The sequence below is a fragment of the Ranitomeya imitator genome, chromosome 8 (assembly GCF_032444005.1).
Source record: "Ranitomeya imitator isolate aRanImi1 chromosome 8, aRanImi1.pri, whole genome shotgun sequence".
NCBI lineage: Eukaryota > Metazoa > Chordata > Amphibia > Anura > Dendrobatidae > Ranitomeya > Ranitomeya imitator.
In genome coordinates, this window is record NC_091289.1 from 99,888,476 (window position 1) to 99,904,103 (window position 15,628).

Consider the following 15,628-nt stretch of genomic DNA (forward strand, 5'->3'; position numbering starts at 1 on the left):
ATGCAGAGATGGAACCTGCTGCCAAGTAATGACGGACTATATGGCGGTACTCATAAGTATACACACGTGGGTTAAACTTCACCCAGCGTGAAGGAAGCGATCCTGTTGCGTCACAGGACCGCGGTACCGCACATAGAGCGCGAGCAAGTAGTCAGCGAACTCAACCCCAACTAGGATTGAAGTCTGATTAGACACTTGCTGGCACAACACCGCAACTGGGTGTGTAAGGAAACTAAATAATAATATTAAAGCACAAGAGTGCATGCGGTGCCGCACTGACGAACGCCACTAACCACCCAAGCTTGGGTAAGGAAAGCACAGAGGAAGTGCACGGCGCCGTACTGGCGGTCACAGCAACTGGACGCTGTAACGTGTGATTAGTGCTGTAGGATAAGTCGGGCGCTAGACAGCAAACATACACCTTCCGCGAACAGACATTCAATAGGGAGGGTTATTTAAAGAGCGACTTTCACTCACAACATACACATATTAACAATTGTACACTAGCGCATGGCCGTGCGGTCATGCGCAGTTTATATAGTTGCAGCACAGGAAGTGGCCACAGAAACTTTGCCCTTCCAAGACCTGCCAAGAGGACCAATGGAATGTGCTGCAGAGCCTGAGCACATGACCCTCGATCTCCAACGGAAGATCTTACCCTGGGCATGCTCAGTGTGTGCAGACAAGGACTTAGTCCCAGAGAAGTCCGCTCGCTGCTGACCAGCACTGGCTTTAATGGCAGAGACTGGAGAAGCAGCAGTAACTCTCTGTACAGAGTGAGACTGAGCAAGACGCTGGGACCGACGTCCCTGCTGAGCAGACTCCACTGCGGCTGGATAAGAATGGGAGACCGCAGCGGAGATGGCTCGAGATTCCCCTGTGCAGAAGCGGGAACTCGAGACCTAACAGCCCTACAGTCAAATGCTCCGTTATCGTAAGATTACCAATGTGGATGAGGTATATAAAGAACAATTAAAGAAGTTGTCCACTACTATAAATTTTTCATAAATCTTGCTATTATGTGCCACTGAAAACATCTACTGTGTTTATTTGAGCAATATTACCTGTTATCATGCTGTAGCAGCACATCTTCAGTGCTGGATTCAGCTCTCATGGGGTTAATCGACAACTTCCTTTCTCCTGAGTTATTGTGCTCTAATACTACAAGATCCATGATGCTTTGCACTGGCCTCTAAGACCTAACCTACCACACCCACTCCAAAACACACCCAAACCCCTCCCTCCTCTCCCTCCTCTCTTTAAAAAGATTTGTGATGTCATTTCTGTCCAACTCCTCTTTTACATTTGTCCAACCCACACTCCATTACACACAGAGATAGATAGATAGATAGATAGATAGATAGATAGATAGATAGATAGATAGATAGATAGATAGATAGATAGATATGGGATAGATAGATAGATAGATAGATATGGGATATGGGATAGATAGATAGATAGATAGATAGATAGATAGATAGATAGATAGATAGATAGATAGATAGATAGATAGATAGATAGATGTGGGATAGATAGATAGATAGATGCAGTGTACGTAGCTCCTCCAGAGTCTCCATACTTCAACCCAGACAGCTTTGAGACCCTAAAGACTGAAGCTGCCCATTTCCAGACTCTTGGGAACGTTCTCATCTACGGAGACCTCAACGCAAGAACGGGAAGAGAAAGAGACTACCTGACCACTGATGGAAACATCTATATACTTGGAGCAGATACCGACTGTGACAACCCAGTGCACACCGACAGGAACAGCTATGATTGCACAGTTAATAAAAGTGGCAGAACGCTGTTGAACCTATGCCGAAGCCTTGGTCTTCGTATCCTCAATGGCCGCACCAAGGGAGACTCACTGGGAAGACATACCCTAAACTCCCATGTGGGCAGCAGTGTGATAGACTATGCCATCACAGATATGGACCCTACAAATATTGGCGCCCTTATAGTCACCCCACAAACACATCTGTCAGACCATAACCAACTGCTCCTATACATCAAATCCACAAAGAAATCACCCTCACAAACCCCGCAAAAGACCGGCCTCTTTAGCCTGCCACCATCCTTCAAATGGTCCAAGATGTCGGCCCCAAAATACAAAGATGCAATCAACAGACCAGAGATCAAGGAGAAGCTCCAATGTTTCCATAATAACGTGTATGAACTCAACCCAGAAGGAGTACACCTAGCGGTAAGAGACCTTAACGACATTCTATATGCCATGGCAGAAATGTCTGACCTGAAAAGAATCATCAACAAGAGACCGAGTAAACAAAATCCCAACAACTGGTTTGACAAAGAATGCAAGACCATACGGAAGGCCCTAAGAATGGCCTCAAATAAAAAACACAGAGACCCCAATAACCCCACTCTGAGAGAAGCCTACCACACCGTACAACGAAATTACAAAGCCATCCTCAGAAAGAAAAAGCAAAACGACATCTCTACCAAACTCCTCCAACTCCAAGATGCCCTTGAAGACAACAAATTTTGGGAACTGTGGAATCACCTTGGATCCAACCAGAAAAGCAACAGCCTCCACATCCAGAGCGGCAACATCTGGCTCCAGTACTTCAAGGACCTCTACAATGACATCCCAAGTGAAGACCTGAACCTGGCACAAAAAGAGCTTGTGAAAAAACTGAAAGATATGGAGGAAAAGTTCAAAGATTTCCAAAATCCTCTGGATACACCAATCACACTGACAGAAATAACAGAAAGGATCACACAGATAAAAGGTAAAAAAGCCAGTGGTCCAGATGGGATCCTCCCAGAAATGCTGAAATACAGCCCTCCAGACATCCAGGCTGCGATAACAAAACTATTTAATATTGTACTGCAGGCCGGCTGCTTCCCCAAAAACTGGAACCAAGGCCTCATAACCCCTATACACAAAAATGGGGACAAGTACGACCCAGCAAACTACCGAGGGATATGTGTCAGCAGCAACCTGGGTAAACTCTTCAACTGCATCCTGAACAAGAGGATCCTCACCTTCCTCACCGAGCACAACGTCCTCAGCAAGAGCCAAGCAGGGTTCATGCCAAACCACCGCACCACTGACCACATCTACACTCTGCACAGCTTCATCAAGAGCCACGTCCACAATACAAAGAACGGGAAGATATACGCTTGTTTTGTGGACTTCAAGAAGGCCTTCGACTCAGTGTGGCACCCAGGACTATTCCTAAAATTGCTGGGGAGCGGAATAGGAGGCAAAACATATGATGTCATCCGAAGCTCCTACACAGAGAACAGTTGCAGTGTGAAGGTCAACGGAAGGAGGACAGCCTATTTCCAACAAAGTCGAGGAGTGAGACAGGGCTGCAGCCTCAGTCCAACGCTCTTTAACATCTACATCAACGAGCTGGCAGTGGCCCTAGAGTCCTCCTCAGCACCAGGACTCACCCTCCATGACACCCAGGTGAAATTTCTGCTATATGCAGATGACCTCGTGCTGTTATCACCAACTGAGAAAGGCCTCCAAGATCATCTGAAAATCCTAGAGACCTTCAGCAGCACATGGGCACTGCCAATCAACGAGAAAAAAACTAATATCATGGTGTTCCAGAAAAGAAAGCAGAAACCCACTGGCAATCCTACCTTTATGATAGACAACCGTCCACTTACTGAAACCAACAGGTACACCTACCTGGGCCTAGAACTCAGCCAGTCAGGGAGCTTCAAGCAAGCCATAGAGTCACTAAAAGACAAGGCATCCAAAGCCTTCTATGCCATCAGAAGGCGTCTGTACCACCTCAAGGCACCAGTAACCGTATGGCTAAAAATTTTTGACTCCATCATTGCCCCAATTCTTCTATACGGTAGTGAGGTCTGGGGCCCAGTCTCATACCCAAACTGGTCAAAGTGGGACGCTGGGCCAACAGAAATATTCCACCTAGAGTTCTGCAAGCAACTTCTCCAAGTCCATCGGAGCACATCAAATAGCGCCTGCCGAGCAGAGCTGGGCAGATTCCCACTACACATCGCAATAAAGAAGAAGGCGCTGTCATTCAAGGCTCATCTACAAAGTAGCAGTCCCAGCTCCTACCATCACAAAGCCTTCCTACACCAGGAAGCCTCAGGAAGCCTCCCAAGGAAAAGTACCCAAAGCCAGTCTGACCAAGCCATCAACCTCCATGGCCTGACAAAAGGTGAAATCCAGAAAATGGTACACAAAGTCAAAGAGGAATATCTCAGCATCTGGAGGAACGACATAAACAAATCCCAGAAACTGACAATATACCGGAATCTACAGAGGGAGTACAAACTGGCCCCATATCTAGAGAAACTAGAAAACCCCAAAGATCGACAGATCCTGAGCCGGTACAGACTGAGCGCCCACAGCCTACTCATCGAATCCGGGCGGCACCGACAGAACTACAAGCCTCGAGAGAACAGACTCTGCCAGCAGTGCCCCCAGGAGGCCGTGGAGGATGAGGCCCACTTCCTGCTGAGGTGCCCCAAATACTCCGCAGTGAGGGACACTCACTTCAAGAGGCTGTCTGATCTCCTCCCAGATTTCACCTCCAAGGAGGAGGAAGAGAAACTGCCGATAATACTGGGGGAAGAGGAAAGTGCAGTGGCCGTAGCAGCGGAATATGTCAGTGCCTGCCACAGACTAAGAGGAGCCTGATATGTCATGGACTCCCGTACCCCAACACTGGACATATCCCTATCCCCCGACTAAAGAGCCCGATATGTCATGGACTCCTATACCCCACCCTGGAAACATCCCCTATCCTCTAAAAGGAATTTGATATTCCCTGGACCTCTATATGCCCCCCCTCCCCCACGCCCGTATTTTTACCATATGCTTTGGCAATGCTAACATGTACTTAGTCCTGCCAATAAAGCTCATTTGAATTTGAATTTGAATTTGAATTTGATATATAGATAGATAGATATTAGATAGATATTAGATAGATAGATAATAGATAAATAGATAGATACTGTAGATAGATAGATAGATAGATAGATAGATAGATAGATAGATAGATATTAGATAGATAGATAGATAGATATGGGATAGATAGATAGATAGATAGATAGATAGATAGATAGATATTAGATAGATAGATAGATAGATAGATAGATAGATAGATAGATAGATAGATAGATAGATAGATATGGGAAAGATAGATAGATAATAGATAGATAGATGTGGGATAGATAGATAGATAGATAGATAGATAGATAGATTGATATTAGATAGATATATATATTAGATATATAGATAATAGATAAATAGATAGATACTGTAGATAGATAGATAGATAGATAGATAGATAGATAGATAGATAGATAGATAGATAGATAGATAGATAGATATTAGATAGATAAAATAGATAGATAGATAGATATGGGATAGATAGATAGATAGATAGATAGATAGATAGATAGATAGATATGGGATATATAGATATGGGATAGATAGATAGATATTAGATAGATAGATAGATAGATAGATAGATAGATAGATAGATAGATAGATATGGGATAGATAGATAGATAGATAGATAGATAGATAGATAGATAGATAATAGTAGAAAAAAACGGAACAGCACAACGTTCGACTTATCTTCTGGGTGCAAAGCCTCCAGGTAGCCCGTCCACCGGCTCTCCTTAGTCCATAGATTCAAATGAAAAACAGGCAGCACTCAAGGCTTGAGAAAGGCTCATTTGGAGCCGAAACGTTGTGGTATAGACATGTGGGTCTAATAAACCCTGCACATTTGATTAAGATGGAGTGCTGCCTGTTTTTCATTTGAATAGATAGATAGATAGATAGATAGATAGATAGATAGATAGATAGATAGATAGATAGATAGATAGATATGGGATAGATGGATAGATATTAGATAGATAGATATTAGATAGATAAATAGATAGATAGATAGATAGATAGATAGATAGATAGATAGATAGATAGATAGATAGATAGATATGGGATAGATGGATCGATAGATAGATAGATAGATAGATAGATAGATAGATAGATAGATATGGGATAGATAGACAGACAAATAGATAGATAGATATGGGATAGATAGATAGATAATAGATAGATAGATGTGGGATAGATAGATAGATAGATAGATAGATAGATAGATAGATATTAGATAGATAATAGATAAATAGATAGATACTGTAGATAGATAGATAGATAGATAGATAGATAGATAGATAGATAGATATTAGATAGATAAATAGATAGATAGATAGATATGGGATAGATGGATAGATATTAGATAGACAGATAGATATTAGATAGATAGATAGATAGATAGATATGGGATAGATGGATAGATAGATAGATATTAGATAGATAAATAGATAGATAGATAGATATGGGATAGATGGATCGATCGATAGATAGATAGATAGATAGATAGATAGATAGATAGATAGATAGATATGGGATAGATGGATAGATATGGGATAGATAGATATTAGATAGATAATAGCATAGATAAATAGATAGATAGATAGATAGATAGATATTAGATAGATAGATATTAGATAGATAGATAATAGATAAATAGATAGATAGATAGATATTAGATAGATAAATAGATAGATAGATAGATAGATATGGGATAGATAGATAGATATGGGATAGATGGATAGATATTAGATAGATAGATAGATATTAGATAGATAAATAGATAGATAGATAGATAGATAGATAGATAGATAGATAGATAGATATGGGATAGATAGATAGATAGATAGATAGATAGATAGATAGATAGATATGGGATAGATGGATAGATATTAGATAGATAGATAGATAGATAGATAGATAGATAGATAGATAGATAGATAGATAGATAGATATGGGATAGATAGATAGATAGATAGATAGATAGATAGATATGGGATAGATGGATCGATCGATAGATAGATAGATAGATAGATAGATAGATAGATAGATAGATAGATAGATAGATATGGGATAGATGGATAGATATGGGATAGATAGATATTAGATAGATAATAGCATAGATAAATAGATAGATAGATAGATAGATATTAGATAGATAGATATTAGATAGATAGATAATAGATAAATAGATAGATAGATAGATATTAGATAGATAAATAGATAGATAGATAGATAGATATGGGATAGATAGATAGATATGGGATAGATGGATAGATATTAGATAGATAGATAGATATTAGATAGATAAATAGATAGATAGATAGATAGATAGATAGATAGATAGATAGATAGATAGATATGGGATAGATAGATAGATAGATAGATAGATAGATAGATAGATATGGGATAGATGGATAGATATTAGATAGATAGATAGATAGATAGATAGATAGATATTAGATAGATAAATAGATAGATAGATATTAGATAGATAAATAGATAGATAGATAGATACTGTAGATAGATAGATATGGGATAGATGGATCGATAGATAGATAGATAGATAGATAGATAGATAGATAGATAGATAGATATGGGATAGATAGATATGGGATATATAGATATGGGATAGATAGATATTTAGATAGACACAGACAGATAGATAGAATTATATAGATATGGGATAGATAGATAGATAGATACATACAGATATATCTATATATCTATATATCTATTTCCATAGATATGTCCATATTCATGTTTCTAAACCCCTTCACCCCTGGAGCATTTTTCATTTATCGCTCCCCTTCTTTCCAGAGCCATAATGTTTCCGTCAATATGGCCATGTGAGGGCTTATTTTTTGCGAGACAAGTTCTACTTTTGAACGACACCATTGGTTTTACCATGTCGTGTAACAGAAAATGTGAAAAAAATTCAAAGTGCGATGAAATTGTTAAAAAGTGCAATCCCACACTTGTTTTTTGCTTGCCTTTTTGCTCGGTTCACTAAATGCTAAGACTGTGTGCACACGTTGTGGATTTGATTGCAGATCTGCAGCGTTTTTTGCAGTACGGAATTGCATTAAATCCGCAGTGTAGTGCACAACCAATGTAAGTCTATGGGAGCCGCAGACTTGTTGTGCACATGCTGCGGAAAAGGCCGCACCGAAACGCAGCTTTTTTTTTTCTCCGCAGCATGTCACTTCTTTTGTGCCGAACTGCAGCGTTTCTGCACCCTTACGCCGGGATCACACTCAGCGAGATACGGCCGAGTCTCGCAGGTTAAAACCAAGCTCTGGCACCGGCACTCTGGAGCGGAGCGTGCGGCCGCATAGCAATACATGGAGCCGCACGCTCCGCTCCGGAGTGCCGGTGCCAGAGCTTGGTTTTAACCTGCGAGACTCGGCCGTATCTCGCTGTAGTGTGACTCCGGCCTTAGACTTTCATTGAGATGTAAAACATATCTGCAGTTTTGCTGCGGATGTGGGTCCAAGAAACGCTGCAGTTCAGGAGGAGGGAAGTGTGTGGGTGGTGACCAGGGCCGGACTGGCCATCGGGCACTTCTGGCAAATGCCAGAAGGCCCGGGGCCAGTAGTGGGCCGCTGCACTCTTTCCCCCCTACTCCCGCCAGTGCCGCCGCCACATCCAATTATACCGGCGTCTATGACGCCGGTATAGTTCAATGCAATTGTGGAGGAGAGAGCGTCCACTGACGCTCCCTCTCCCATCATTCCCCGCTCTGCCTCTGACACTGCGGGTGCACGATGACGTCATATCATCGCACACCTGCTGTGTCCCGGGCAGACTGCAGCCGCCGAGACAGGAGCAGCGCGGGCAAGAGGAAAGGTGAGGAGAGTGATTTTTTTTTACTGGACTGTGGAGCCATTATCGGGGGGGATGAGATGTGGGTTGTGCTGTATATACCCCTGTGTGGGCTGTGCTGTGTATATACCACTGTGTGGGCTGTGCTGTGTATATACCACTGTGTGGCCTGTGCTGTGTATATACCACTGTGTGGGCTGTGCTGTGTATATACTACTGTGTGGGCTGTGCTGTGTATATACCACTGTGTGGGCTGTGCTGTGTATATATCACTGTGTGGGCTGTGCTGTGTATATATCACTGTGTGGGCTGTGCTGTGTATATATCACTGTGTGGGCTGTGCTGTGTATATACCACTGTGTGGGCTGTGCTGTGTATATACCACTGTGTGGGCTGTGCTGTGTATATACCACTGTGTGGGCTGTGCTGTGTATATAAAACTGTGTGGGCTGTGCTGTGTATATACCACTGTGTGGGCTGTGCTGTGTATACTACTACGCGGGCTGTGCTGTATATACTACTACGCGGGCTGTGCTGTATATACTATGACCCGGGCTGTGCTGTATACTACTACACGGGCTGTGCTGTATACTACTACACGGGCTGTGCTGTATACTACTACACGGGCTGTGCTATATTATGCAGGCTGTGCTATATACTATGCAAGTTGTGCTATATTATATGTGGGCTTTGATATATACTATGGGAGGTATATTATATTCTATGGGGGAGGCCGTGTTATATACTATGTGGCTGTGTTATATACTATTGCGGGGGTATATTTTATTCTATGGGGGAGGCTGTCTTATATACTATGGGGGGTATATTATATTCTATGGGGGAGGCTGTCTTATATACTATGGGGGGCTGCATTATATTCTATGGGGGCTACATTATATTCAATGGGGGCTACATTATATATTATGGGGAGGTGGGCTGCATTATATTCTATGGGGGGCTGTATTAGATTTTATGAGGGATGATTGCATCATACTCTTTGATGGGGCTGCATTATATTCTATGGGGAGGTGGGCTGCATTCTATTCTATTCGGGGCTACATTATATTCTATGGGGGCCTGTATTATATTTATATTCTATGAGGGGTGATTGCATCATACTCTATGGGGGGCTGCATTATATTCTTTGGGGGGTTACATTATACTCTGGGGTGGCTGCATCATACTCAGCAAATTCAGATGTAAGGCTACTTTCACACTTGCGTCAGTACGGGGCCGTCGCAAACCTTCAGCCAGACGTACCGACGGACGTTATGCTAAATTTAGCACAACGTGGGAAGCGGATGCAGTTTTACAACGCATCTGCTGCCCATTGTGATGAGCGTGGAGGAGGGGGCGGAGTTCCAGCCACGCATGTGTGGTCGGAAATGGCAGACACGTCGCACAAAAAAGTTACATTGAACTTTTTTTGTGCGTCGCGTCCGCCAAAACACGACGGATCCATTGCTAATACAAATCTATGGGTACAAAACACATCCTGCGAGCACATTTGCAGGATCCGGTTTTTTTTGCCGGATCTTTTTTTTACGCCGTATCCGTTTTTTTCCACCTGATCGTTTTTTTCCGCCAGATCCGTTTTTTTTCTCATAGAGTTGTATTAGCGCCGGAGTGCGTCTGATGGCCAGATGTTTCATCCGTTTTTTGCTAGATCCGTCGCTGTGCATTTTTTCGACGTACCGATAAACCGTTCCTCTGTATGTGTTTTCCGTCCGGCAGAAACAGCTTTTTTGACGGATCCTGCAAAAACGGATTAAACGTGTGGCCATCAGGCGCAATCCGGCGCTAATACAACTCTATGAGAAAAAACAGATCTGGCGGAAAAAAAACAGCCGGTGGAAAAAAAAGGATCCGGCGAAAAAAACGGATCCGGTTGAAAAAACGGATCTGGCGGAAAAAAACGATCCGGTGGAAAAAAAGGATCCTGCAAATGTGCTCGCAGGATGCGTTTTACCCATAGACTTGTATTAGCGACGGATCGTGACGGATGGCCAGACATTGCCTCCGTCGTGCTACGGATCCGTTGTGTTTTGGTGGACCGTCGGCACGAAAAAACATTTAAGTGAAAGTTTTTTTGGCCGTCGCGCCCGCCATTTTCTACCGCGCATGCGCGGCAGAAACTCCGCCCCCTCCTCCCCGCACTTCAGAATGGGCAGCGGTGCGTTGAAAAACTGCATCCGCTGCCCACGTCATGCACAAATATCACAACGTGCGTCGGTATGTCGGCCTGACGCATAGCGATGGACCCGTACCGACGCAAGAGTGAAAGAGGCCTTAATGAGCGTTGAATTTTTTTTTTTTTAAAAAAGCAGAAAAAAACGGCGTGGGCTCCCGCGCAATTTTCTGCGCCAGAGGGAGAAAGCCGACGGGCGGGGCCAATATCTGTAGCCTGCTACGAATACCAGCCCGCAGCTGTCTGCATAGCCTTTACTGGCTATTAAAATAGGGGGACCCCCCAAAAAAAAATGACGTGGGGTTCCCCTATATTTTATAGCCAGAAAGGCTACGCAGACAGCTGCAGGCTGATATTCATAGCCTAGAGAGGGGCTATGGATATTGGCCCCCCTCCCGGCTACAAATACCAGTCCGCAGCCGCCCCAGAAATGGCGCATCTGTAATATGCGCCAATTCCAGCACTTAGCCCCTCTCTTCCCACTCCCGAGTAGCGGTGGGATATGGGGTAATAAGGGGTTAATGTCACCTTGCTATTGTAAGGTGACATTAAGGCGGGTTAATAACGGAGAGGCGTCAATAAGACGCCTATCCATTATTAATCCAATAGTAAGAAAGGGTTAATAAAACACACACATTTGGAAAAAAGTATTTAAATATTCTTCATTTAACCATACTTACCATACTTCAGCGCCTGCAAAAAAAAGTAAAATAATAAACCGTATACTACCTTTCCGTCGTAGTAGTCCAATTAATAACGAGTGTCCCACGACGATCTCCCCTATAGAACAGTGACATCGGGTGATGTCACTGCTCTATAGGACCCTCAGTGACACACTGACAGGAGACAATGGCTCCTGCAGTGCATCACTGAGGTTAATATATAGTTCACTGGTCTCACTTTATGGCAATTGCTGCGTGGGAAAATGTCTCACCCAGCAATGCCAATAGTGAGACTAGGGACTATTTTCTCACAGGGGAGTAGGAATACCTTGTGAGGAATACATGATGGAAGGATACCTTCCATCATTGTGTTCCTGGAGCCCCAGGAGAGCGGTCGCATCAGCTGATGCTCCTGCTCTCCACGGGAGATCGTCGTGTGACACTCGTTTTAATTGGATTTCTGCGTACAGGGAGTATATTGTTTGTTTATTATTTTAATATTTTTTACAGGTGACACTGGCTTCGGGGAACAAAGTGACAAGTGATGGTGAGTATGTACTCTATGTTATATGTACTGTATGTCTGTAGTATGTTTGTATGTACTGTATGTCGCATGTCGCCGCATGGTGCATGTCGCGTGTCGTCGCATGGTGCATGTCGTCTGTCGTCGCATGGTGCATGTCGCGTTTCGTCGCATGGTGCATGTCGTCGCATGGTGCATGTCATCGCATGGTGCATGCAGCATGTCGTCACATGGTGCATGTCGTCGCATGGTGCATGTCATCGCATGGTGCATGTCACCGCATGGTGCATGTCGTCGCATGGTGCATGTCATCGCATGGTGCACGTCGCCACATTGTGCATGTCGTCGCATGGTGCATGTCATCGCATGGTGCATGTCGCACGTCGTCGCATGGTGCATGTCGCATGTCGTCGCATGTAGCATGTCACATGGTGCATGTTGTCGCATGGTGCATGTCATCGCATGTCGCATGTCATCGCATGGTGCATGCCGTTGCATGGTGCATGTCACATGTAGCATGGTGCATGTCGTCGCATGGCACATGTTGTCGCATGGTGCATGTCGTCGCATGGTGCAAGTCGCATGTTGTCGTATGGTTCATGTCATCGCATGGTGCATGTCGCATGTCGTCGCATGGTGCATGTCGTCGCATGGTGCATGTCGTCGCATGGTGCATGTCGCATGTCGTCGCATGGTGCATGTCGCACGTCGTCGCATGGTGCATGTCGCATGTCGTCGCATGTAGCATGTCGCATGGTGCATGTCGTCGCATGGTGCATGCCGTCGCATGGTGCATGTCACATGTAGCATGTCGCATGGTGCATGTCGTCGCATGGTGCATGTTGTCGCATGGTGCATGTCGTCGCATGGTGCAAGTCGCATGTTGTCGAATGGTTCATGTCATCGCATGGCGCTTGTCGCATGTCGTCGCATGGTGCATGTCGTTGCATGGTGCATATCGCATGTCGTCGCATGTAGCATGGCGCATGTCGGTGCATGTCGCATGGTGCATGTGTTGCATGATGTCACATGGTGTGTGTTGTATGTATGTACTGTGCATGTGTTTTTTTTTTTACATTCAACACATTAGCCGGATGATGGGACTACTACTGTCCCATCATTGGCTAATGTGTCACTCACTGTCAGTGTAGCAGGCAAAGCCCGATGGGACTTGTAGTCCCATTGGGCGATGCCTGCACACACACGCACACACACACCACACACACACCCTGCAACGGACCCCAGCACCGGCACGCAGATACCGGCACCGGCCGTCAGACACCGGCGCCGGCCCCCAGGCCCCCGGCGACCGCTCACTGCAGCACAGCCCCGCCCGCAGATCCCAGCAGCAGTGAGCACACACAGTCAGCCCCGCCCGCCCCCAGCACAGCCCCACAGGCAGCCCCCAGCACCGCCCACAGCCCAGTCACTCTTGATGAGTGACTGCTGACTGTGAGCCTGGGTCACGCCTGCTGCTGACGTCACGTCAATTTTCAGAGCCTGGAAATTGACGTGACGTCGGCGGAAATGAGTGGCGGCTGCAGCCTGGGGGTCACGTGACCCGGACTCAGCAGCCAGAATAGCGCCGCTCACAGGCGAAAACGGCAACGGAAGGTAATTGCACAAATCATTAGGGGCCCCGGGGGGGGGGGGGTTACATTGGGGGGTTAATTGAAAGTAGTGGACAACCCCCTTAAAAAATCTAAAGTCAAGTTTTTTTTAGAGAGGGGTTACCCGAAACTATTACTTGATGAGGCAGAAAAACGTGCAGAAAAAGTCACACAGACTGATCTCCTTAAAAAACAAAGATATAAAGACAAATCTAGAGATGTCCAGCAGACAAAAATTGAACAGAAGGTGATTTTTAATTTTAAACATAGTCCAATGGACAGAGCTGTTCACACAGCTATTAGAAAGAACTGGCACATTTTGCACTCAGATCGGGATTTAGCTAAAATGAATATTGGCAATCCACAATTTATGGACAAACGCACAAAAAATCTGTGAGACATATTGCTGCAGAATCGTAAAGCACCGGAGGAAAAAAATTGGTTAAAAACCACCTCCAGTCCAGGTAATTATAGATGCGGAAATTGCAATTATTCCCAGCTCCATGTAACACATAGTCCATTAAAAATAGGTCCTATAGAACACATTACTAAAGATTTCATTTCCTGCAGGAGTAAAAATGTTGTATATATTCTTTTCTGTCCTTGCCATTTTTATTACATAGGTAAAACTATTCGTCCAATGTGCACAAGATTTAGGGAACATTTAATTCCATTAGTTCAGGGAAAAGTTGATTAACCACATGCGAGAAAAACACAATGCCAATCCCAGATTACTGAACTTTGCAAGACTGGAAATAGTTAAACACCCCTCAAGGGGAGGAAATTACAACAAGCTTCTCCTACAACAGGAAGCAAAATGGATTCTGAGAGCTAATGCTCAAGGTCCAATGGCTCTAAATGATAAGTTAGACATGTCTGTCTTTTTATAGTAATAAGTGGTTTATTTGTTGCTCTGCAAATTTATGTGATTGTGTTTTTAAGATTGCACAGATTTATTTGGGCATAGACTAATTAGTGATGCCATACAGCTGTTTTTGTATTCACTATAAAGGAATGGTTTTGTTTCCCAAGCACATAACTGGACCCGATGCACGAAACAGCCGTCGTCCGGTTCACTCCCCGCACCCTCTCGTCTTACCTGCAGCCCGAAAGGCATGTCCTTACTCCGATATATGGAAGAATAAAGGATTTTTAATACATCACTTGGTGAGTGCCACCTTTTCTTTTTCTTTGGATGTTCAATACGAATTACTGAAGGTACTTGTCACAATAATGGCTTTAATAACCAGTCCAGGTATTGTGATAACGGCTCTGTTAAAGAGCCGATCCCTGATATTATAGGGAGGTTTTTTAGGGTCTTTATGTATCTTTGGGATACTGTACCAAAACGCCACATGGGGAAATTCAGGGAATAGATTGTTAGGAGTCGAGTTCCCGCCGCTGCACGGGGGAATCTCGAACCATGTCTGGTGCGGTCTCCCATTCTGCATCGGCCTCGGTGGAGACGTCGGTCCCGGCATCTCGCTGAATCTGATACTGTGCAAGGGGTTACTGCTGCCTCTCCAGGCTCTACTATTGTACCCTGCACTGGTCTGCGGCGAGCAGGCTTTTCTGGGACTAAGTCCTGCTTTGCACACACAGAGCATGCCCAGGGTAAGATCTCAGTGGAGATCAAGGGTCACATGCTCAGGTACTGCAGCAACTTCCATTGGTCCTCCAGGAAGGTCCTGTACCTGATCAAGTTCTGTGGCAGCCTTCCATTGGTCCTTCTTGGAAGGTCCTGTAGGTGCTACAGCTATAAAAGGTTCTCATGACCGCACAGCCATGCGCTAGTATCAAATATGTACGAGCTCAGTGCCAGTGTGGTCGTGTGTGTGGTCAGGGACCCGGCTGAAATAAGCCCCTAGAATGCTGGCACCTCCGGCGAGGAGTTTTGTGTATGCATATTGTTGAGCGATACCT

General features: G+C 44.5%; 1 protein-coding gene across 5 annotated transcripts in view; it reads right to left on the minus strand.

The window, feature by feature from the left end:
- LOC138647878 (E-selectin-like) overlaps positions 1-15,628 on the minus strand; it is a 472,485-nt gene that overhangs the window by 454,294 nt on the left and 2,563 nt on the right. The window contains exon 1 of one of the 5 annotated variants that reach the window (XM_069737212.1): positions 1,065-1,135. The exons of the other annotated variants lie outside the window; for them this stretch is intronic. The gene's annotated coding sequence lies outside the window, so the exon portion shown is untranslated. Of the gene's footprint in view, positions 1-1,064; positions 1,136-15,628 lie in introns of those variants that run through there. 5 annotated transcript variants of the gene reach the window in all.